The sequence below is a fragment of the Podarcis tiliguerta genome (assembly GCF_965153285.1).
Source record: "Podarcis tiliguerta genome assembly, chromosome: 10".
NCBI classification, from domain to species: domain Eukaryota; kingdom Metazoa; phylum Chordata; class Lepidosauria; order Squamata; family Lacertidae; genus Podarcis; species Podarcis tiliguerta.
Window position 1 is genome coordinate 25,347,617 of NC_139543.1, and position 24,143 is coordinate 25,371,759.

General features: G+C 42.6%; 1 long non-coding RNA gene across 1 annotated transcript in view; it reads right to left on the reverse strand.

Moving 5' to 3' along the window:
* Window positions 1-24,143, reverse strand: part of LOC310658287 — a 116,300-nt gene that overhangs the window by 69,178 nt on the left and 22,979 nt on the right. Inside the window, exon 2 of the long non-coding RNA XR_014502184.1 lies at window positions 12,750-12,923. This is a non-coding gene — a long non-coding RNA (uncharacterized lncRNA). The remainder of the gene's footprint in view (window positions 1-12,749; window positions 12,924-24,143) is intronic.

The window sequence follows — 24,143 nt, forward strand, 5'->3', positions numbered from 1 at the left end:
CTTTTATTTCCCAAGGGCACTTTGCTAAATATGTCCATATATTGGCATGCATAGTTCAGAGGGGGTGAAAAAGTATTCTTGTTTTTTCTTAAGAAAAAGAAGATGAATCTGAGTATCTTGGGCACATGAAATATGCACCAGTTTCAGTCTTGTTGACTTGACCTTATAGTTCCAATTAAAATGCAGCAAGTGAGAGAAAGGAGGGATATTGGCATCATTTGGCAAATACAGAGCACCATTTTTGCTTCTGCAGCATTACCCACATACATCCCAGGTTTGTTGATGTACAGTAAAAGTCAGTGGAAATGCGTGAAACAGAAACGCCATCTGATTATATATATGTATATGACTTAAATACATACTGTTGCACGCCACTCCATTCTCCAAGTGGTGCAAGATTTTAGGGGTTCCAAGTGCACTTTACCCAGGGTTAGTGTTCCTTTTGGAAATGAGGTACAGTGAAGACCGTGGTATCTAAGAGTTATGGTTTATTTACACATACATAAAGCCTCAGCTCGCAAGGGAGGAGTTCGTGGCATTAACACTCCAAGAGGGTCTTGCTTCTCTCACAGTCAAGCTTTATCTGTTGAGGGAGGGGCCATGTTCATTTTACATATCACACCAAGTTCCTTTCACCCTTTGTTGTCTTAATGGCTCATCACCCAGGCTATCACCTCAATACAAGAGGCTAGCCTGGCTCAATTGGGTTTTGACACTTGCTGATTCTAGGGGATTAGAAGTGTCTAGTACACAGCTTGATACACCCGGGTCTGGCAGCCAGTTTTAACACCCCAAGCCTTGATTAAATTCTAACACTTACTTATTCCAGGAATTTAGAAATGTCTAACACTCACAAACTCCTAACACTAATAAAATGCATTCCCCTCATCCTAAATTCCCCCCTGAATTTTAATATCTAATTGATGGGTTCTGAAAAGTGTACTCTGATTTTAGAATGATTTACGAGGGAGGAAATCCCATCTGTCATAATTTTAGTTCTTCCCCCGCCTCTTCACAGTGAGCGTTTTTGTGCATAGTATTAGAAAAGAGACAGAACATATCTTTCCTGATGCCTCCCTGCTCGGTGAACCAGTCTGGCCTATCTGTTTCAGTGTCCCAGTGTCCCAGTGTTTTTCTCCTTAAGTTCAGAGCTTGATGCTGTCTGGTGGAAGGTCCTATCTCAGGCTAAAAGGTGAAGCAGGTGTCAAAGCAAGAGTCAGAAACAATAGAAGCAGCAGTCAAAATGGGAGTAGGGCAACTTTCTGGAGATATGAATTAGCTTAAACCAACCCATAAAGACTACCTCTCAAAGTAATGGCAACATACCAATGGAATGGGTGATTTTGCCTCTACTACCCACAATACTGACATCAATGTACAGTCTACCCTTGCTTTTCAACTTGAGTTCCAGCCAAAGGTGAAAAAGAAAGCATTTGGCTATTTAAGGGAGTTGTTTCAGAAGAAGTCAGCTGACATATAGTAGCACAAACTACTTTGGTTTGGGTTGGATGTTTCATTTTGGGAGCTTTGATTAAGTTGGCCTCTGCATTCTCCTCATAAGGGCATCTAAACAGGCTGCACAAAAAAGGGAAGACATTGGCTGAGCATCCTCAGCTTGAGACCATTCGCTCAGACCTGGTACTGCAGAGTTTTACCTAGGCCTGAAGGCCAAGAGAAAGCAAGGGGATGTAAGGTGACTGAAGGCACATATCATCATTCGAAGCAGCCAAAGATAGGCATTCATAGGGTTGCCACATTTTAAAAAGTAAAATTCCTGATACCTGCAAAGTTGTTGAGCTTTTTTAAAGAAACCCACCAATTTTTTAAAAGAGAAATCCATTTTTACACCCCAAAACCAAAACATGTCAGGAATTTTCCTGATGTATGTCAAGCCTAAGCATTCACATCAACTTCCATGATTTTTCAGACTGGCTCCAGCTGTTAATGGCTAAGAGCTCATCCCATTGATGAGTTTTGGTCCAATCTAGGCCACCTCAGCAGGGTATGTATTATGTTTTTTGTATATCTGCACATTGAAATATCAGGATAAGAACTGCTTAACTCCTTAGGAAAAAAAGTAAGGTCTCTTCAGCTGCAAAGTGCAAGATGCTGTTCAGTTGGGTTCAAGTCTTTCAGAGATCTAACTTTGCTAGCAAAATATGAGGCAATCCATTTCACGTCTGAGCTGCTAGCGCTTTTTTCACATAAGGGAGCCAGCTTGAGTTTCACTCTAGAGGGTGACAAAATTTTAATAAGCTGCCCTGGAACTTGGGAGTGTGGTAATAAGGGACATTTGTTATATTCTGTGGAGATGTCATGACTTGGCAAAAAGGGACATCCCTGTAGAATGAAGGACGGCTGGGAACCTTAAATTCCACAGCATATTTGGTCCTACTAAAATATAATGACTTTCAGCACCTTTAAGATCTGTGGCCTACATTTTTAAAGACCCCTTTGCCTGTTTCCCCAGAAAGTCAGCCATAAAACACAGGTGAGGTTTACCATGTTATATTTTCTGATCCTCAGAGAAAACAACCTTTCCTTTGCACATCTGTCTTTTGCTTACAGCTGTATAAACAAGGAGCCTGAAAGATGCAAATTTCACAGCTTTTGTTCCCTCGTACCACATACCTTTGAGATAATTGGCTATTTCTTTCATATATGCCAGCCACATTTCAATGCCTTATTGGAATCTACTTGTTTGAAATAATTACAAATCACCCCCCCCCCTTTAGCTAGAAAAAAGGCTCTGTGTGTATGTGTTCCCTGTCATGATCTCCCTCTCTTCTTCTTTTGTGCAAATTAGGGCTTCATACTGATAAGTTGCTTTATGAAGGGTCTGTATGACATGTAATTTAGGTATGTGGTAGAAAGAGGCACTTGTTTCCTCCACCACACAAAAGGATTGATGAGCCAGTAAGTGTCTGAAGTAGGCCTTCAGTGGTATCCTCAGCACACTTTTATCTCCCTCCCAATCTTTCTATCCCAAGGGATTTTGAAGCATAACGAATAACCTGACACCGTTCCTTCTTTCTGTTTTTTGCTAACATTATGGGTAAGACTGAATACAATCTCACAAAATGACACTATGGGCATACTGGGGTGTATTACTTCTGTTTTAATCTAGTCTAGAGAATTAATACCCCCCCAAAAAAAAATTCATGTTAAAAATTGATATTCCACTTGCCATTTCCCTCCATTCAATTTGCATACGGCGAATGTGTAATTACAAATTTGTCCCTTGTGAAAATGGTTGAGGGGGCTTCAGAAAAGCTTCTCTTTCACCTGCGCCAACTTTCCTCCCTCACCCTATTTGTGGGCTTAAGGCTGCCTTCTCCTTACAGTGGTTATGTAGAGAAGCACCAGCTTCATGTTTGAACAGTCTCTCATTTTTACATCTCCTCATGAGGTGATTTTAAAATGTGGTGCTACACCTCAGCTCAGTAAAATAAGGCTGCACTTCTACTTAGAATTCTGTCCTATTGAACTCATTGGGGATACAGTGGTACCTCGGGTTACAAACACTTCAGGTTGCAGACTCCGCTAACCCAGAAATAGTACCTCAGGTAAAGAACTTTGCTTCAGGATGAGAACCGAAATCGCACTGCAGCGGCAGCACGAGGCCCCATTAGCTAAAGTGGTACCTCAGGTTAAGAACAGTTTCAGGTTAAGAATGGACCTCCGGAACGAATTAAGTTCTTAACCAGGGGTACCATTGTACTTACAAGCAGATGGGTATGCAGGGGCAGACTTTGGTCTTTAAAATTTCAGCAGCACCCTGTTCAAGGCCAAAATACGAACCCACCTCTCGCCCTCCGTTCTGCTTAATTCACTATGTCATAGTTGCGACACCTTGCTGTGCTCCCTGCACTCAGCACCCAGTGCAGCGGAACCAATCATACTGTCCTAAATCTGCCTCTGGTGTATGGCTTTGTTTTATAAAAGCTGGGTGGTCATTAAGATTGTGGTTATTCTCCCAGTATTTACCGTACTAGCTGCTTACTTAAATGGGGAAGTCAGAGGGAAATGAAATACAGAAATTCAGCATTCCGTTTTCCTTTAAATTGACCTCCCAGTTTACAATTCCCACTCCCAGTCGCAACTCGAGATAGCACTTCATGCTTTTAATTAAGCAGACTGCGGTCCATGAAAGCTTATGCTGTAGCATATTTGTGAGTGTACCAATAATCCTTTGGCATCTGACACTTTGATTAAACTTCTGAGGATTGCTCCTAAAGACAATTATGGTCAGCCAATACAGCATTTTCTAAGCAACAAACTTATTTTAACATTTATTATCCTTCTAGTCATTGCTTTGAGATGGGAGAGATGGCAGGTCAGCCCAGGCAGGTAAGCATTTTTTGGAATTATCTAATTAACCTTACTATATGTGTTCCTTTCCCATTGTGGGAATATTGCTTTTTCTCTGGGTTCCCCCAGGAGCTGGGAATTTTAGATACCAACCTCTGTGTTTCTAAACTGCAAATGTCATTCAAAGTCACATACATATCCCTCGTGTATGGGTGCAGAAAGGATAATTTAAAAGAATATTAAGCTTATAAAATTTCATGGCGGTGGAAAGCAAATTAAAAAATGAAAATAATGGCTACTTCTACGACCTTCTTTATCCAGTCACTCTGTAGTTGATGTGACACTGATATTCAATATATGGCCAATATAAATAGTAAATTGAAAGTGTATCAGAGAGAAAATTGTAATCATATTTATGAAGTATATCTATGCAAAAATGCAGCAAAGGAAAACACGCTTCTAAGGATTTGAAAAGAGAAGCGTTTTGGAAGTTACCTTCATAGTTCATATAGTCAGATGAGATAAATAGAATTCTATAAGCTTATTTATTATTCTTGGCTTTTCATATGAAAGCATTCAAAGATATTGTGTGATCCATTAGGCTTAGGTTGCTATTGTAATAAAATAATAATTTGTTCCAAAATTTAGTTATAGATTCATCCTTTACTGTACAGTAAAGTAAAGCAAAGCAGGATGCTATAGTTACAATTTATTTATTTTTTGACATGTTAAGACTGCTTACCGTAACTCAGAAATTGGTGGCGATTTCCCGGTGTGGTTTCCGGGTAATGAAGAAGGAGCGCTATCAGCCCTCGTGGTTGGCCAATGTCAGTATTGGTGCTGGACAGCCGCAGGGACTGGCAGAATCGCCCACCAAAATTTAACATTTGTCTGTGCCAATTAGGGCAATGTTGGGTGAGTAATGCTCTGGTAGTAGACCTGGCAGAGCCAGTCTTCCATAGGACCTGCCAGTCAGGCATAAAAGCTGGCTGTGCCTCCAGCAGACAGCACAGCCAGGAGGGTGTTTGTTTGTTACATGTTAAAACTTGAAGACACACAGCCTGTCCACAGCTAAGAAAGTTAAGGGCCTTATGGGTCCACTGGGTCTGGTCAGTGCTGAGATGTGAGATTGTATGGAAACCAAGTTCACGGGAGTTGCAAAGAGATTTCTTTTCTGGAAAAAAGTAACATGGAAATTAGCACTGAACTTCTGCTGGGTTCCACTAGACTTCCAGAAGTGGTGTTTATGTCATGTGAAAGATCACATAGTCTGGAAATCAACAGGTAGGGAAACAGGAAGACTGAATAAAGTGCCTTCTGAATGGAGCCTGAATCTAAGTGAAATGGAAGTGCTGCTGGTAGTTCGTAAAGCGTGTTCTCCTTCAGGGAGAGCACGTGTTGCGGTGGGGTCTACTGAGCCACCCCTCTGTTACCAGGCAAGGTCTCTAAAGATGGCCTGGGGCAGTGATTGGTTCACTGGGTTGCTGGGGTAAAAGTTATGTTGCAATTTTGGTGGGAGGGGTAAAAAGGTTTAAATACTCTGCACGCAGCCTTGTACTTTCTCTTTTGCTGCGTGCAACGGATCACCTGGAGCACTTGGACCGTCTGGAGGACAGTGGAGCGATCTTCTCATTGTCTGGTTACATTTCTTTATTTTCCCCTTCTTTTTAATCTTCTCTAGTCCCTTAATTAATTTAATTCCCCCCCCTTTTTTTTCCCTGTTTGATTTCCCACCCCACCCCTTATCCTGCCCTTTGGGAAGATTCTCCCTGTACCTGTGAGCACTGCCTGTGCTTAATCCTCCTTGGCTTGCCTTTCCCAATAGGGAGAGAGCCCCCCATTAGGGGTTTTCTTTTGCAAAAAGGTTTTCCCCATTTTTGCCTGTTTAATTGTGGGGCTAGCCAGGGCGGTTCCCAGCTTACCTGGAATCACTTTCATTTATACCATCCCCATAGGTTGGCTTTATTTTGGGTGCGTGCAGTGCTATTGGCCAAAATTTTAATCTAGCCTTGGGCGGGAGCACTATATTGAGTTCCTTTAATATTGCAATGAGACAAAAAAGGCAGAGAGCAGAAGCATGGAGGCCTGCACGGCCTGCACATATCATTCAAGCCTAAGCCTGCTACAGTTAGCAGTACAGTAAATTTCCAGGTTACCTGGAATCACTTTCGTTTATAGTATCCTCATAGATTGGCTTTATTTTGGGTGATTGCAGTGCTGTTGGCTGAGTTTTAATTTAGCCTGGGGCGGGAGCACTATTTTGAGTTCCTTTAATATTGCAATGAGACAAAAAAGGCAGAGAGCAGAAGCTGGGAGGCCATCACGGCCTGCACGGCCTGCACATATCATTCAGGCCTAAGCCTGCTACAGTTAGCAGTACAGTAAATTGTTAAGTTCCTGTGACATGTGACTCATTCTCTCTATAAGAATGTATCTGTTTGTTTGCAGGCTCACTTGTTGCTAATGTATATCTTAGGCAGACAGAATGGAGCCAGAGGCTCTCTGTGCCTCCAATGAGCACTCTTTGTATGCTCTTTAACTATGCTGTTTCCGAACAAGTTTATTTTCTGCAAGTTAGAGACGAGCCATTGTGGCTTAGTGGCTAGAGCGCAGGACTAGGACCTGGGAGACAGGGTTCATATCCCCCACTTAGCCATTGTTATCACATACCAAAACAAGCTGCTCCTTTTGGACTATTTTGTTGCTGGGTAGTTTGGCGCATTTGTGATATTGCTCCCAAAAAGAACTTGGGGTTTCTTGAGGAGGTGCTTCCCTCTAAAGGGCAAGCAGGGGTACCTGGACAGGCGGTGGGCTGCCTTGAGTTTGTTATCTCATTGGAAACATTTATGTCTGGCCTAGCAGGTGATCCTAGGGCTTGGCCCGCTTGGCCCTAGAATTTGATGGCCTCTGGCAGCGTTTCTGGCCTGAATAGCATCCCCATGTGGTGCACAAAGCATTGGTTTCACCTGTTTCTCACATTGTTTAGGTTTTTTGCAGACTATGACAGGGCCTTTGCAGATGCCTCCAGAGCTTGCCTCTCCTGCAGAGGATGACATGTTGATGCCCCAGGTGCCTTCTTCCGGAAGGAAGCGTCTTCAGAGGCAGGAAAAAGCGGAGCAGGGATGAGGCTTACACCTCCTTGCAGGTAAATCATCACTGGGCTGATGATGATTCAGACATCACCTTGGACCTCTCCAGGGGACAGGGTGAGGCTGTTCCAAGTCTTTAGGGATCATCATGGATAGCTCAGCCGGTCAGCCTATGGTGCCGGTAATGCCTAGGTTGCAGGATTGGTCCCTGTATGGGACAGCTGCATGCTCCCTCATCACTTTACCCGGACACTGAGGTCCAGCGCCGAGGGCCTTTCTGGTGGTTCCCTTACTGTGAGAAGCCAAGTTACAGGGTACCAGGTGGAGGGCCTTCTCGGCAGTGGCACCTGCCCTGTGGTACACCCTCCCACCAGATGTCTACTACCAGACTTTTAGAAGACATCTATGGCGGCCCTGTTCAGGGAAGCTTTTAATGTTTGATGCATTACTGTATTTTAATATTTTGTTGGAAGCTGCCCTGAGTGGCTGGGGAAGCCCTGCCAGATGGGCGGGGTACAAATAGATTATGATGATGATGATGATATTGTGGGAGAGTGGACTAGATGATCCTCGGAGTCCCTTCCAACCCCACTATTCTATAAGTGGTAATTCACTATGATGGGAATGTTAGACGCAGGGCTGCCATCATCCCCTTAGCTCGCTAGGATCACAGGGACGGGGACATGTGGACAGCTCCACATTTCAAATGGAAATTCCCTGAGCAATAGAACCTGAAGCTGGTATGCAGGAAGCTGGCCCGGTGGCAGCTTTGTTGGAACTTCTTAGGGATCGTCCCTAAGAGAGCCCCATACGATTCCATCTGATCCATATTTATCACATCCCAAAGGCACCTCAGTGAATGATGCTATCCCTCCGGAATTGTTCCGTGAAATATGCATCTTTGGATCAGGCAGTTGAGCTTACCAACAAATTGGAGGAGGTGCCTTGTTGGCATTATGCAATATTGAATTGGCTGTTAGGCTGCTGCCGGTTCACCCTCAAGATTTTAAGTAGTTAGGCTTTAATTGGATGGTCCTTATATTCATAAGGCGATGCCAGTGGGTTGCTCAATAGGCTGTGCAGCACTGGAGTCCTTTAGCGCCTTTCTGGATTGAACATTGCGAGTCAAGACTCGTTTAACTGGGGGTATCGTTATGTGGATTATTTTACTGGCTGTTTCTTGTGACACCAGCCTCTGCTTAGCTTACTGGATGCCCCTTTATTCCCTGAGGAGCTGGGTGTTCTGTTGGCAGTGGAGGATAGTGGGTCCTACTGCCCCTTTTAACGTATTTGGGGCTAGCTGGATACCGTTGCTCAAACATCTGCTTGCCTGTGGAAAATCTGTTTGCCTTGAAGGATGTTATTCTTGTAATACTTCCTCTGAAGCAAGTGTTGCTTTGTCAGATCCTATCATTCCTAGGTCAGTTAAATTTTGCATGCAGGGTGGTTGCTCCAGGCTGCTCCTTCCATTCCTGCTTGGCCAGGTGGTCTCATGGCCCGGGGTCCCTTCATCATCATGTACAGTGGCCTTGAGCCTGGCAGGGCAAGGCAATCACATGTAACCTAACTTTTCTCGAGTTTTCCCCATTGTAGTGTCAGTGCACATCTGGACTGAGGAGTTTAGGGACCGTCGGATCTGTCTTGGTCTGATAACCAGGCAGTATGAGAGTCCTGGCAAAACGGTCTTCATGCTCTGGCAGAGTCTTCGCAATGCTTAAGGTTTAATATTGCGTTTCTGCTCGCTTTATTTCGGGATCATCTAATGTTTTTGCTGTCGCTCTATCCCGTTTTTTCAGTTGGAGAGCTTCAGATCCTGGGCTCTGGACGCCCAGCTAGACCGGATTTTCTGTAGCTCCTTTGGCACTTGGCAACAATTATTAATTATGAGGAGTAGTAGCTTACGTTTCCCCATCTGCTTTCAGGTCTTATGAGAAGGCCGGGATTGATTTCTTAAAATTTAGCTGGCAGTCCTCGGCCATTCAGAGGAACCTGCCCCCATCCTCTGAGCAGGACCTGCAGTAATTCACCCATCTGCTGCAGATCGGATGCAGTGTTAAAACTATCAGAATTCAGTCCGCTGCAATGTCTGCTAGAGTAAAGCTTTAATTTCTCAGAGACCCTTCTAAAAGTGTGTCGTGCGCAGGGTCTCGGAAGGTTGGAATAGGCTCCGAACTTCACAGGCCAGCAGGCAGGAAGCCGGTCAATGTTTGACCTATGCAGTATCCGCAACAAGTTAAGACTTGTCGGCTGGTTCAAGATCAAGACAAGACTTATTTCAGTATTCCATTGTAATTTTGGTGTACTGAGGGTTGGGGAAATTGTGTTGGAGCCAGCACGGGGCTGAGAGTTCGGAGGCTTATTGCCTCAGGACTTTTCCTTATCTGCTTTGGAGCCTGTCATAAGTGTCTGGAGCTCTAAGTCAGACCTAGTGAGCAGGGTTGCCACCATCAGGCTTCCAGTCACAGGTGAGGTGGGCCCTTGCCCTGTTATTGGATACCGGAAATATTTGGCTTTTCGTTCCCCTGGGGGCTGGCTCGATCCTAGTGCACAGAAATGGGTTCTGGTTCGACAGGCATCTAATTGCTCACATTGTGCGCCTGTTATTGCAGCCTGCGGCTTGCCTACCGCTGAACACACCTCATTCCTTCCAAATAGGTGCTGCTGCAAAGGCTGCGCGCTGGGGCCTGTTAGTAGGCAGGATTGTGAATACGGGTCATTGGAAGTCTGACGCTGACAAAAGGTTATGTCAGGAAGCATCGCCAATGATGCCTGTGCTGATGCCTGTCTGTTATTCCTTTTTTCATAGGAGCAGCTGTTCACATTTGGATTGTCGGCCACAGCATCATGCACTGAGCTGGCAAGCACCCTGACGAGTCTGGACTGGGGGCGCCATCTCAGCCTTCCTGCCCATGTTTCTAGCTCCAGTCCGCATCTGGATTGTGGGGCACAGCATCGTTTACTGGGCTGGCATCAGAGCTAGGCAGGCTGGAAGGGGACTGGGTCTTGGCCTCCCGCAGCATGTGCAGGTCTCGCTCCAGTCCGTATCTGGATTGTGGGGCACAGCATCGTGTACTGGGCTGGCATCAGAGTGAGGCAGTCTGGAAGGGGATCTCGGCTTCCCACAGCATGTACAGGTGCCGTGGATATCCAGACGGGGAATGCGGTGGAGTGAATTCATCCCACTAATTAAGCAGAGGGTGCTTTCACATGGCCCCCCTTTGGCAATTTTGGTGCAGTTGGGGGAGAATGATATGGCAAAGGTTGATTGCTTTACTTTGCAATCCGTGATTCTAAGAGACTTGGGGGAATTGGTGACCTTAATACCTACCGTTAAAATATTTTGGTCACAATTACTGCAAAGGAGCAATTGGCAGGGCATTTCTCAACCCAAGGCTGCCGAAAGGGCCAGGAAGCGCATTAATTCCGCAGTGAGCAAGAGGGTAGCGGAATTGGGTGGATTGGTGATTTACCACCCAGATATTACCTTCAAGGCTCTGGCCCTTTACCGCAATGATGGGGTACATCTTTCCGAGCTGGGGAATGATGTCTGGTTGGATGCGGTAATTGGAGGATTGAAGGTTGGGTTGGGATTGTGAGTGGTTGGCGGCGAGCATAAGAGCTCGATTGGCGGTTAGGCATTGGTTATAAATCTGGTGGAGGAGGGGTCAGGATAGGCTGTGCCTGCCCCTCCATGGTTGCTGCGGAAAGGGAATTCCGTTGGAGGAGGGGTCAGGATAGGCTGTGCCTGCCCCTCCATGGTTGCTGCGGAAAGGGAATTCCGTTAAAGGAATCCTGGGGCTTGCCATCTTTTCGTCCAATCCCTGGAATGGGACTAGGGCCGGCAAGCCTTCGGGGAGCAGGCGGGTGAGAGTTGAGGGTTGTGTCTCAGCTCCAATTCCTCCCCGACTTGCTTTCCCCCGCACTGTCTTTCGGTGGTGCCCGGAAGTCAGTTCTGTCCCCAGGCGGGGGGACAGATAGTCTTAACCAATGCCTAAACAACCACTCACGGTTTGTATTTGAATAAAGTTGTGGCCAAAATCATGCCAAAAATCTTAAACAAAAATTACGTGTCTGTTGTGAGTTATTTGGGGGGTGGATTGGGGACCTCAACACGCAAAGCGTGTTCTCCTTCAGGGAGAGCACGTGTTGCGGTGGGGTCTACTGAGCCACCCCTCTGTTACCAGGCAAGGTCTCTAAAGATGGCCTGGGGCAGTGATTGGTTCACTGGGTTGCTGGGGTAAAAGTTATGTTGCAATTTTGGTGGGAGGGGTAAAAAGGTTTAAATACTCTGCACGCAGCCTTGTACTTTCTCTTTTGCTGCGTGCAACGGATCACCCACCCACCCGCCCTAGAGTAAGGGGTTGTTGCGTTGACCTTGCTATTGCCTGTCATGGGGTCGTCTGCCTTTGAGCAGGGGCCTGGTAGGAATTTTTCCACCTGGCAAATTGGCTGGCTGGGTGGTTTTTGCCTACTACGTAGCAAATCGTCACAACTTGTAAGGTTGTGGTTAGGCATTGGTTATAAATCTGGTGGAGGAGGGGTCAGGATAGGCTGTGCCTGCCCCTCCATGGTTGCTGCGGAAAGGGAATTCCGTTGGAGGAGGGGTCAGGATAGGCTGTGCCTGCCCCTCCATGGTTGCTGCGGAAAGGGAATTCCGTTAAAGGAATCCTGGGGCTTGCCATCTTTTCGTCCAATCCCTGGAATGGGACTAGGGCCGGCAAGCCTTCGGGGAGCAGGCGGGTGAGAGTTGAGGGTTGTGTCTCAGCTCCAATTCCTCCCCGACTTGCTTTCCCCCGCACTGTCTTTCGGTGGTGCCCGGAAGTCAGTTCTGTCCCCAGGCGGGGGGACAGATAGTCTTAACCAATGCCTAAACAACCACTCACGGTTTGTATTTGAATAAAGTTGTGGCCAAAATCATGCCAAAAATCTTAAACAAAAATTACGTGTCTGTTGTGAGTTATTTGGGGGGTGGATTGGGGACCTCAACACGCAACTCGCATCTGTTTTTGACTGCAGAGCACATGCCATAAAACAGAGTTGAGGAACCTGAGGTTCTTCAGATGTTGCTGGACTGCTATTCCCATGATTCTTGACCCTTGGTGATGGTTAGCTGGGGCCGATGGAAGTTTCTCAGCCCTGTCCCTTATGCATAGCCTGGAGTATGACTTTGTACATATGATGGCTTGATATAAAAGAGCTCTTGGCTCCTGAGTCTTTAATAAGTTGTGTAGAAGAGTGGATTTTAGGAGGCATTGTTGGCAGGGCAGCGGGTTGTGTGTGTGTGAGGTTAAGCAATCAAAAGGTAGATAAATTTATGAAATAAATAATAGTCATGCAAGCTACACTTACTGAAATTTCCCCTTCCACACAAGGGGCTGGAGTCCTGAGCTCTTTTGAAGATAATCAATAGTGGAGGAAGAGATGGAGAAATACCCTCTATACTGCATCCCACTGCTTCTCCAATGCTGCATTCAGAGGTGTGTAGTTTTAGTGTCAGAAGAATGTGCTCATTTCCATCACCACCTGCAGCCAAAAGAATAACAAAGGAAGAAACTATTTGGGATAGCAAAATGGAGAAAGAGGGTAATATTTGAGAGAGGGTAATATTTGTTTGCAGAGCGACCTGTAGGTCAGGGGAACAGAAAAACGGGTGGGTGGACCTGATAAAGAGTGGGAAATAGAAGGGATGAGCCTTTAATAGAGGGTAACAAAGTTTTAATCTGTGAACTTTAGGCATATAAAACAAATATCGTACCTCAGTGGATTAATTTCTCCTAAAACAGTCGTAGAACTATCAAACTCATCCTTAAGCTATATTAGCAAGTCAAACCTCATTTATTTCAGTATGGTTTGTTCTGGTTCTCTACTGTAAGGCACTAAAGCTTGGCTGAGAGAAGGGGAAATATATTCCATGAAACACATCATTAGCGCTATAAAATGGCCACAGGCCTTCTAGCAGATTCTGTACCACCACACAAAAAAACACACGGGGATGTGTGGCCTTGTACTAGGTCCCTCACCAATGTATTTTTTAGAATGTTAGCAAGCTCTTATATTGTCTGATTTCCTTCAGCCAAGTATGAAGTTTACTCTGAATACTATAACAGAAGATTTACAACACAAGTGGCAGCAGCTGTGGCTCAAACAAATGGCAGAGGGGGAGTGTTAATTCCCTGAACCGATCCACATAAAAAGGCCGGTGTTCTTGTATCGCTTGGCGTCTGCATGCAAAGAATCTCTTATAAATGTAAGACATAAAATATTATACCTGAGACAGTGGAATAGAAAATTAGGTCACCCTTGTACTTTAATTGCCATTACTCTTTTCCTTTCGATGGATACCACAGTTTTAAATGATAACATTTAAAATCAAATATTAAGAATGATTGCAATCTAATTGTTTCATTTCTTTCATGTTTGTACTCATTAAGGACTTAAGTGAGGTCATTTCTTTAAAAGAAACTGCTTTCAGGCAGCTTTGGTCCTATTAAGTGTTTTAAAAAGATTAAATGCAGGAGGTCTGCTTTCTGAATACCAAGAAGGGGACTTGCTGGAGAAGCCGAAAAACAATTTCAAACATGGGAAATGTGGGCGAATTATTCTGTCTAGAACTAAAAGGAAGCCTATATTTATGGCACCTGATTTATTTGTTTGATATACAGCATTTGCTGGGCTTTATAATTTTTAAGATGTGTGAATAGGGTCACATTAGATATTACAGGCATAGTGAGGCTGTGATTTACAAGACTTCATATTGTGCCTATTGACCTTCTCAATAAGAAAGGTTGGTGGTTGTAAAAGCACTGGAAAATTAAACCCATTGGAGTCAGTTTAATGTATTATAAACTCTTTTAACAACCAGCAAAATAGCTGTATCAACTTCTCCATCTGATTATTATCTTTTAGTTGTTGTTGCATTGCTGTTTTAAAAGTTTGTGGTTTTTTTATAAAAAGTGTTGCTGTTTGTTTGTTTTACTTCCAAACAACAATTTGCCCTTCATAAAAACAATGGCAAAGGGTTTTGGCTTGGAACTTGTTGATTCAAAGGAAGAGGTAAAGAAATAAGTGGAATGGGACAATTAAACCTCCTGTAGATCTCTTTCTGTTTCTCTCTTGTATCTCTTGGCTATGAAAGTAGGAGATATATATATGTTTCTTTGTGTTGGGGTAAACACATTTATCTATTCTACTAAAAAAAAAAACCCCAACATATTAGCAGATGTACAGTTGGAAGTAATCAATATCCAGACCTCAGAGCTGGGTAATGTTTCATGTTAACACACTCACAGTGAAATGGATCGGTTGGGGACAAGAAATAGCTTTTAATTATCAGAACAATGTGTCATGGATATTCCTGAGATTGTGCTATTGGAATACAAAGTAAGACAGACAGACATAGAAACAAAGGATTGGAAAAACCCAGCAATCTTTTGAGCTGTGTTAACAATTTATTTTCTTCAAAGATTATCTAGCAATAATACGATAGATGACCGGATTAGCAAATGGCTATGCACACAATTATAAGTTGCTATCGTTTATGTTAATCGGTCCAACTATTTTAATAGTGCTACATTTTTCCAGTGCAGATTGTGTGTTTTTAATAAAAGTGTTGCAAAAAAAATTGTGTGTCATTCCCTCTCTTATTCTTGTATGATTTTGAATAAACTTTTGGATATATGATTCTGGTGCTGTTGAATCCTAGAAAATGAGAGTACTACCCCCATCCCCTAAATTCTATAACTTTTTAACTATTTCAGATATATGCAGATCTGCAAGCTAAATATTGTACAGACACTATTGTGTGGGCATTTGATGGATTGCAAGCACCTTAGTGTGACTCACAGAAACCTCTCAGGAAGGCAACCAGAATGATCCTTTCTTGCAGATCAGGTCAAAGATTAGAGAGGAGCACCAGGAAAAGAACATCTTTAAGAAACAGTTGTGTGTTTTTTAAAGTGCTTTTCTATCATCCGCCATATGGTTTACGGAGATAGAGGATTTCTAATCATGTACTGGCCTGTCATCACTGGCAGATCATGCTAGACCCCCTGATGTATCATAGGCCATTGCAGTGCAGTAATCTCACAGAAGGTCTCACATGACAGAGGTAAATTTCCTTAACTAGGTGGCGCTTTTTTAAAGGCCGCCCAATGCTACACAAATATATAGGAGATTTCCACAGTGTTTTGTGGCATTTGCAGTTAAGAAGAAACCTCTGTGCCAACACACAGAGTTCTGACAAGCTTCTAAATTTCAGGTGTCAAAATATTTTATCAGAACAACAGACAACTTATCATTACATCACAGAAGGAGAGGTAACCGCTGACAGGTTTCTTCAGTGGGTGCGGTACAGTTCATCATCAAAGAACTGCAGCCTTTTGAGTCAAGTGCTTAAAGAAAAAGCATGCATTCTAGTTTGCTGGACCTTGCAGAATTGTTCCATATTCTGAGGAGTCCCAGCTTGAATAAAATATTGTGGGGACCCAGGTAAGCCCCGCCCCACATAACTGATCACATGACACAGTGCAACACACTGGTGCCAATCAATGGGGGCCCCCTCAAATATTTTACTGGTGCCAAACCCTAGGAGTTGGCTATTATGCTTACTCTTTGCATCTTAGGTTTGGGCTGTCTGGGTTTTTTGTTATTAAAATCCAATCAAATGCTTTTTATCAATTCCTGGATGGTCTTTCTCATTTCAATATAACCTTGCAGTGTGTGGATCTAATAGATTTTTTAAATTTTAAGCAGGATTCCTAGGATAGGTTTGACCAATGGTTTACTTGCTTCAACATTTTGTCTGCCAACAATGGCCAATCGGTTGCTTCAACAAGGCGAGATGCTCCAGACTATATCTGGTATTCAGAGGTGGTATTCAAAGGTATGTTTCTAAGAAGAGGAGTAACTGCTGGAGACTTACCAATAATTCTATCCTGTAGTTAGAGGATCCTTGTATAAATCTAGTTATGCCATTGGCCCCAGTTGCAATGTGTCCCAGAAGGTGTAGATACGTTATAGAAGTTAGTGCTTCATTTTGTACAATGTTAAATTGCTACCTATCACTTTCATTAGCTGATTGCGGATTTTTGCCTTCTTCCTGAGAGTCAATTTTGTTCCTCTCTGTGCTGCTAATATTTTAAAAATAAATTTCAGTAGTGTTCCCTCATTTTTCTATGCCAAAGAATTTGTTAAAACACAGTCATTATTCATTGTAAATTATTGTTCTGCTATTTAGTGAATTACCCACAATTTACAATTGTTTATGGCAAATTGTAAGGTGGTTGTGAATTTAGACCCTGACCAATGGGAAAGGTTGAAATTCAGTCTATACATTTGAAGCACAATCCTTTTAAAGTATTGTTGATCAATCAGGAGAGATTAAACACAAACACACAAATAAAAAATGTTTCACTTTGCCTGGATCATGACCTCCTTTAAAATTTGATTGACTTGCCTTGCCTTATTTTATTGTGTTTTTAATATCCTGTTGGAAGCCGCCCAGAGTGGCTGGGGAGGACCGGCCAGATGGGCAGGGTATAAGTAATAAATTTTACTATTTATTATTATTAATTACTACTACTACTACTACTACTACTACTACTACTACTACTACCAGTCATACAAATTGACCATGCCTTCCCTGAAAGAAACCTGGATAATTTGGTGAACATGATGATGATTATAATTGTACCCCACCCATCTGACTAGGTTGCCCCAGCCACTCTGGGCTGCTTCCAACATATATAAAGGTAAAGGGACCCCTGACCATTAGGTCCAGTCCTGGCCATCTCTGGGGTTGTGGCACTCATTTCGCTTTATTGGCCGAGGGAGCCGGCGTACAGTTTCCGGGTCTTGTGGCCAGCATGACTAAGCCGCTTCTGGCGAACGAGAGCAGCGCACGGAAACGCCGTTTACCTTCCCGCCGGAGCGGTACCTATTTATCTACTTGCACTTGATGTGCTTTCGAACTGCTAGGTTGGCAGGAGCAGGGACCGAGCAACAGGAGCTCACCCCGTTGTGGGGATTCAACCCACCGACCTTATGATCAGTAAGTCCTAGGCTCTGTGGTTTAACCCACAGCACCACCCGCGTCCCTCCAACATATATAAAAACACAATAAAACATTACACTTTAAAAAGCTTCCCTATACAAGGCCGATAAAATTAGAATGTCTGAAAATGGCCAGCTATTGGCTATCAGAAAATCTATACCTTGCCTTTAATAAGTTCCCATGGTAAGAAAAAATAGTTCAAGCTATAGCAGTATATTATTAAACAAATTGCAGGGCCTTTACATAGAACAACTTTGGTTTCCGGAATCACAGCACAGATAAGAGGACTGTGGCAAATCTCTGCTTAATATACTGGAGAGCTTTCCTAAGCAAAAGAAAGAAGAGATTTGGCTTAAAGCTGTAAATCAAGATGAATTTTTAAAAGAGCTTAGTGTTAACAGAGTACTAATTTTAAGTGTCCTGGTTCCAGTGAAGCAGGCTAGAAATTTCACAGCCCTTATGGCAAACTTTCAAGTTGCTTTTTTTTGCGAGCAATGTTTGGCTTTAGAGATGGTGGCTAAATGCACTGAATTCCAAGTAACTGCGGCCAAGTTAAGTTTCAAAAATAGAACTTGGAGGCCAAACAATACCCATATAGCTTGCAATCAGGGGAGGGCGGAGGAAGAGTCAGCTGATTTACTGAGCAATCTTCAACAACACAAGCAATCAAAAATGCCTCGATATAATTATTCACTCTATTCAGTAGCTGTTATCAGAGCCATGAGATGCAAATGTATTTTATTTAAACATGTAGGAATGAATGGAGGTGGCCTTAAATAAGATTTCATCTGAAAGTTAACCAAGACCTTTCTGGGTTGTATGTCCCCTAGTGACTTTTAATGAAAGTGCAGACCTAACAGTACTTTGAAACAATAAAGCATTGTCAAGGTCGAAGAATTAGGTAGGAACAGAACTAGATGTGATAGTTTGAGATATGTATCAAAACAGATGCAGTGCTTCAGGTCAGAATTCCAACTATTCCACTCCCATACTTCTGATTTTCTGTCTCCTTCACCTCCTAAATTCATTCCATGGCCACTGAGCAGGCTCAGCTCTCATTGGCTTCTGTTCTTCTGCCTCCATTTTTACAGGGCAGGGGGCGCACATGTGTGTCCAATCCCAATGTCATTGAAATCTTTGATTTCTGCACTGATTTTACAGGGCAGCTCTCAGTACTGATGATCCCAAGTTCTAATATTATAAGAGCTAGAGGAAAAAATAAATCTCTATCACTTTTTCCACACCAAACAGTTTTGTCACCTCCCCCTTAATAATTATTTTCCTCGAAACTAAAAAGCCCCAACCTCTTTAACCTTTCCTGGTCACAAAGGCATTTCCTAGGGTCATTTTAGGGGTTTTTTTGTATCATTTCCAGCTCTACAATATCCCTTCTGTGATCAGAGCTACCCGCAGTACTCCCAATATGGCTGAACCAAAATGTGTAGCTAGCTTAGGAAGCTGATTTCTAAAGTCACTAAGCTCAAAACTGTAAGCATTACCCCTATTAAGACAGCAGAAATTACACCCGCAGGGTGATGTTTCTGGTTTGCTGTGTTGTAAATGCCTGCCTCTGCCAACCGAAAACTCGTGATACAGTGAGATTGTAATGTGCAGGAGGAAAATTGAGAAAAGTAATTTCATTGGCAGAAGGACTTGAGAGCTCAATGCCAGGCTAGATAAAAGGTGGAGAATAAATCCACTGTTAGTGGAAGGAACAGGAGGCCCAACCAGTCAGATTCCTAATTTTCTTTCCCATCCCTTAATAATACTCTAGCAAATGAGAAATGTGTGATGGAATGGTAGGCAGTAGCACATGAGTCTTCTGCAGTACAAGTGCAAATGACTAGTGACACAGGACATACCATTAAAAGATGACCATGAAAAGTGAGCATACAGTGAATCATCCAGCCACATAGCCTGGCAATAAGAATGTTGCAGATCTCATCTTGGAACTGATATTGCTGCTATTTAATGTAGTTTCTAGCAAGCCATTCATCACATTTATGGCTACAGCTATTCCTTTTACTGAGTTTTCCCCCCTCCTCTTGCTTTTTTTCTTTCTGTCTCTCTCTACCCTTCCACCTCCGTATTCTCCAATACCAATGCTAGTTTGTAGCATTGGGAAGCTGAATAGTGCAGAAATTCATGCCTAGTCAAATAATGGTGAGTCTCGGGTGGAATTCTTTATCAGGACATTGCCATCAGTGTTACTAGCTTTCAGAGCGTAGCTACTGTTAGCAAGCTCTTTCAAGACTAGCTCCCGAAAACCTAGTTCTGAGTGGATGTCTGAACCATTCTGTCTTCAAAGCTTCAAAAAGACACACACTGCCTTTAAAAAAAGTAAGGGGGGGGGGGGAGAAATCAAACTGTAACGCAAGGACTGAAGACGTTTTTCACAGTTGAGCTCCCTTATAAGAAGTCAGTTATAGAAATGCAAGTCTTGCTAGTAGTTAATGGACAAAATGAATTTTCAAAGACATCAGACCATTTCTGCCAGTATTTCTTTCATTTCATTTAGTTGCAAGGAAATAATATATGCTATAGGCACTTGGAGTAATTTTCTTACAAGACAGAACAGCACATCGTGGCACTGCTTTAGCACTTTCGCACAATTACTTTAAGGATGAAAGAACTTAGATATTCAAGAGTCAGGTGGCACTTTGATCTGATTCATTCTCTCCCCTTTAAAATCAAGCGACTTCCTCAGTAGAGGCAGAACATGGTCTAGAACCATTTTATGATGTGTCTCCCCCACCCAATCTGATCTTTGATCAAACATAGAGCAGCTAGACCGGGGGGTAGGGGCCGGCGACAACAAAGATTAACATAAGCTGTCATAGACTACAGTTCATTTCATCAGATGAATGAAGTGTTATCCTATGTTGGCAGGTATATACACACAAGTGCGAGGGGGTGGGATGTAAACGGTGAAGGCAGAAGAAAATGAAGTACAAAAAGTGCAATAAACCCATTAACCATCCACAAACGAGTGTTGATAATGATAACACATGCATCCTGGTATTCCACCTGTAGTGAGATAAAAACAAGAAACCCACCATCATCTTGGTAATGCTACAGGTATTGGGACTGAACTTCTTGCTAAGTTGCAAGTCAGCGGTTTTACAATTGAGAGTTCCTTTGAATCTCCCAGGGTAGCTGCTTCACAGTTTTCCAGGGCTGTTGCCACGTCCACTGAGAATTCCTCCCTGAACCCTACCTCTCCAGAAAACCTAGCATGCCTCTAACATCTTCGCCCATGCTTAGTGAAACAGTAATTAACCTGCTCTTGTGACTTCAAAAAATGGGTTTGTTTTGTAGAGTTAGGGTTTTAACATTACATTGATATCAGTTCTTTACTTCAGTTTAAATGAATTGAGTTGTTTTCTGAACCCATGTAAATAATAATAATAAATAATAATAATTTATTATTTATACCCCGCCCATCTGGCTGAGTTTCCCCAGCCACTCTGGGTGGCTCCCAATCAAGTGTTAAAAACAGCACAGCATTAAATATTAAAAACTTCCCTGAACAGGGCTGCCTTCAGATGTCTTTTAAAGATAGGATAGCTGCTTATTTCCTTCACATCTGAAGGGAGGGTGTTCTACAGGGTGGGCGCCACTACTGAGAAGACCCTCTGCCTGGTTCCCTGTAACCTCACTTCTCGCAATGAGGGAACCGCCAGAAGGACAAGATGGTTGGACAGTATTCTCGAAGCTACCAACATGAGTTTGACCAAACTGTGGGAGGCACTGGAAGACAGGAGTGCCTGGCATGCTCTGGTCCATGGGGTCATGAAGAGTGGACACAACTAAACGACTAAACAACAACATATTTAACACAGAGAAGATATACTGGGAAATGCTCAGTTCATTATTCTTGTCACCCAAGTCTTATATAGCAACTTATTCTAACAATTTAACCTAGAATAGACTCAAAAATAATAACCAAAGACTATTTATCGGAATGAAATACAAAGAGACTACGAAAGAAAACAAAGAGACTACAAAGTGTACGAGGCAGAGGATAATGCCTTAATTGCCCAGAAAATCTATTAACATAGGGCAAAATGACTATTCTGAGTCCTTTTTCTCTTGTACTGTATTTTCAAATACTATGTACAGTGTTGAGATCAAAGACACTGAACTATTGGTAAAGCAGTTTCAGAAAGTACTTGCCATGTGTCGACTGGCTATCTGTATGAGTGAGTGTATCTGTACAATAATGATCCTTTTTATGTGTCAAGCTTCTCTAATGAGTTAATAATTTAATTAACATAAAAGCACTGAGCAACTCACAGCCTTTATATGTCTCAGGACCTACGTGAACTCAATTATCTCCATTTGATCTACATTTTATTTGAGGTTACAGTGTGTATATATAAAACTGATTGAGTTTTTTATCACTTGCGTTTTATTAGTGGAAGTTTTTCTTATTAAAATAATAACAGAAAGGGGGAGCCATTTTTGGTTTTGTAAAGCGGCCAGGCGCCGGAAGGTCTAAGTATTTAATGGCAATTTGGGCATCGCTTTGGAGAGCATTCCAAAAAGCGTTCCAGTTGAATAGTAAAATTACAGAGAAGCTTTTCACTGTATTTTAACAATGAAGGCACTTGTGTTGGCCTCAGGACCTGAGTTATGGACTAGTGAGTGATGAGCATCTTTACTATCCGAGTCGACTATTTTGGTGAAAAAGGAGTCCAAGGACACTTATGCGCTTTCCTTATTCACCCTCAAGATTGTACTGCATGATTGGAATGTACAAGACAGTCCTTTGAGTAGAGATAGGTAAAATATGGTCTTCCAGACTACAACTCATATCACCCCTGAGCATTGGTTGTGCTAGCTGTGGTAGATGGGAGAGAAGAATACCTGGAGGGCCATGGGTTCCTCATTCCTGCCTCAAAAGAATAGACCAGCACTCCCCACATTGTATCAGCATGGAATAGCAATGTGATTCTGGAGTGTTATTTTATTCATGTGTAGAAAACTAAAAAAAAAGAGATTGAGAAACCTAGTGTCAACATAATGGACTGAGAAAGCCAAAGAAATTGCCCATTTGTAGAAGTAATTACATTGGTCTTCCATATTAAATTAAAGAGGTTTATGCCATAGTTTGGAAATTACACATTTTTAGTACTTGGAGCTCATTTAGACTCTGTAATCACTTTTTGTTACACTTGGCATAAGTGGTATCTTCTTATCATCATTCCTCAGGGGCCTGAAACATTTTTTATTTAATTACCTGTACTTAAATATTACTCTCTTACATATACTGGGGAAGTACATTATTCATTGCCTCTTCACTGAACATTCGTGGGTTTGCTTGTCCAATTTGTTTGTTGTTGTTGTTTTTTAAAAAAAACCACATCATCTCGGGGGAGCACTTTAATTACTGCTCAGGGTTGGGCTGGCAATGCTGATTACCTTATAGATTTGGGATAAAATAAAATGTAGGACAATATAACTTTTTCATAGGCGTTTACTTTAAGCTAATGCAGATGCCTGCTGAATATATGACACAATCACATTCTATCATTTGCCAATGAAACCCACCCCAAACTCAGTTTCCAATTTAAAGACCATCATGGGCTTCCCCCCCCCCAAAAAAATTCTGATAGTGGTGCACATTTTTTCTGTCAAAAACACAATTCATTCTTGCATCTGGAAAATGTTTGCTTTTTGAATATGTAAGGTATTTCCCACTTTCAAAGGTGCCAGTTCCCTATATTTCTGCGTGTGTCAGTTCTAGCCATGCTCCTTGACTTGTGCAGAGGGCAGGTAATATTTGTAATGGGGTGGGAGAGAAATTTAATTCAGTTCACATTTAAAGCTGAATCTATCAAATTCACAGCTTCTGAAACAATATGAGAAACAAAAAAAATATAGTCATCTTTCAAAATTTGCACTTATCTGAATTTTGCAATCCAATAACGTGTATGAAAATGCATACATTAGAGGGGGAATGTGTATAAAAATCAATATAATTCTTAAAATAACATAGAATAATGTGTTGTGTTAGGAGACGTTGCTTGCAAAAAGGTGTACATTACAGTGGTACCTCGGGTTACATACGCTTCAGGTTACACACACTTCAGGTTACAGAATCCGCTAACCCAGAAATAGTACCTCAGGTTAAGAACTTTGCTTTAGGATGAGAACAGAAATTGTGCTCCGGTGGCGCAGCAGCAGCAGGAGGCCCCATTAGCTAAAGTGGTGCTTCGGGTTAAGAACAGTTTCAGGTTAAAAATGGACCTCCGGAACGAATTAAGTACTTAACCCGAGGTACCACTGTAGTCAACATTGCATACAAAAAGTATTTAATAGGAAAAAATACTCACTAAGAATTTTTATGCGGATTTTTTTAAAAACTGCAAATTGCTGCTGAAATATGGAGAACTGGTTGGAAAAATTAGAATCAGAACTGGAATTGCCAGATCAATCCCTAAAAAGAGCTGGTTGAATCATCCAGCTACACCTAAAGCAGAGAAATTACATTATGTCCTACTGTAAGAAAAGAGAAGAATCCTAACTCAATGGCACAGCACATGTTTGGCAGAAGCTCCCAGTTTCAAATCCTTGGAATGTCCAGTTAAAAGAGATCAGGGAGCAGGTGACAGAAAAGAACTCTGGCCAGAGCCCCTGTTTTTAAAAAAAGACAATCCTGAGCTAGATGGACAAATTGTCTGACCTGG